At 36.7% G+C, this 2,059-nt stretch overlaps 1 pseudogene; it reads left to right on the top strand.

Moving 5' to 3' along the window:
- Window positions 1–1,384: 1,384 nt before the first annotated feature.
- On the top strand, window positions 1,385–1,813 carry LOC149254655 (heat shock 70 kDa protein pseudogene; annotated as a pseudogene).
- Window positions 1,814–2,059: the final 246 nt, after the last annotated feature.

Genomic DNA, 2,059 nt, shown 5'->3' on the forward strand with positions numbered 1-2,059 from the left:
TTAAGGGCGTGGTGTGATTCAAAGATGACCCACATTACATCTGGATCTTACCGCGAAGCGACCCAAAAAAATGTTGGAAGAAGACAAATTATTGGTTGACAACAAAATAGATTCAAGGTATAATTGATTCATGGGCGGCTGTCTGGAGGGTACCCAGGGAGGACTCCTGTTACGTACATAAAACTGTATAAAATAAAATGAACATAAATAGATATAAATAATGAATAATCAAGATAATTATTATTTAAATAGTCATTAGTTAACTGAAAAGACATGTCTAAAGGACATGCCCAATCATGAAAGGACACCTGCCTAGGTATATAAGTAGGGCCTCATTGTAACATTCAACATCTTGTACATTTCATATATATAGTAATAAAATCACAGATAAATTTTGTGTATTTTTACATTAAAGTCAACAATTTACAAGTTTTGTTGCACCAGTAGTATCAGAGCCATACGAGTCTTTGAACGTTCTCCACCGCACAATATAACCATGTGAGTCCTTGAACGTTATCTGCCACACAATATACCATTAAGTTTTTGCCCTGAATTCATTGACCAGTTTAGTAAAATTCAAGAAACATTTCAATGATTAAAAAAATCATGTGCATAAATTACAACATGTTTTAAGAAAAGTTATGCATAAATCCATGATAAGGACGATGATAGTGACGGTGAAGAATCAAAACAAGGTGAAGCAGGAGAAGAAGATCTTGATCAAAATGATGATAATGTTGAATATGAAGACGTTGCAGAAAATAATCAAGATGACGATCGAGATGAAGTTGATATTGATGTGGATGAGGATGATCTAGATCAAGGTGATGATTCCAATGAAGCTGATATGGATCTAGATGATGAGCCAAATGGAAATGATAAAGATGACATCCCAAGCTTAGGAGAACTGTTAAAGAACATGTTGTTGACAATTCAATAGAGGTTCATATGCCAGACAAAATCAAAGACATCCAAGATCCATTGCAGAGTACAAAAACAATAAGATTGGGGGTCATGCTGCTATTGAAATAGTTAAGCAAAAGAATATTGGGCAACTAGAACAAATATCGAATTTGATGAGGGCTGAAATTGGTCAGTGTAATGTAGAGAAGCATGATGAAAATGTGTCTTGCAAGAACATTATGTTAGAAGAAAAGCAAGGAATTCCAGATTCCTCATTGGATGAAGGTAATGAACACGGTGGAGGGAAAATTTTCATTAAGGCATCACCTGAGAGTCTTTCACAGACTGGTGATGATAAGCAAGCAAGAAATGGAGCTGTAGTGCAAGGTGCTATTTTGAGTGGCAAGGGAAATGAGGAAGTGCAAGACTGATTGCTTCTGGATGTTACTCCCCTTTCCTTAGGGCTTGAAACTACAAGATTATGACTGTTCTCATCTCGAGGAACACTACCATCCCCACCAAGAAGGAGCAAGTATGTTCAAACTCAGACAACCAGCTTGGTCTATTGATTCAATTTTATGAGGGTGAGCAAACTCAAACTAGGGAAAATAACTTGTTGGGTAAATTTCGGCTTTTTGATATACCCCCTACTCCCATAGGAGTTCCCAAGATCACTGTGTGCTTTGATATTGATGCCAATTATATTCTAAATGTCTCTGCTGAGGACATAACCACTGGCCAGAAAAACAAAATCACCATTACCAACGACAAGGGAAGATTGAGTAAGGAAGAAATTGAGAATATGGCTCGTAATTTTGAGACATATAAGGCTCAATATTTGGATGACCTTCCTGAATATCCTAGTGTCTTAGACATGACTGAAATAAGTTCACGTGGTAGAGTTTCTTGAGAGAGCATGGGAAAGCATGTGATTGTATGGAATATGATGCTTAAGATGCTTATTGATTTGCAAATGACCATAAACTATGATGAATTGCTTGAACAATGGCATAAGATGGTTTCCTCCAAGTTAATCACATATCTTTTGGATGAAGTTGTGCATCCAACTAGCATGCGATGGGTTTTGACTATCCTTGGAGTTTATAGAGCTTTTTACGGCAAATTGAAAGACGTAGCTCTTTGGATCGGTTTTGTT

The sequence above is a fragment of the Pinus tabuliformis genome, chromosome 7, assembly GCF_031772625.1.
Source record: "Pinus tabuliformis cultivar Carrire ecotype Pingquan chromosome 7, CPIR1, whole genome shotgun sequence".
NCBI lineage: Eukaryota > Viridiplantae > Streptophyta > Pinopsida > Pinales > Pinaceae > Pinus > Pinus tabuliformis.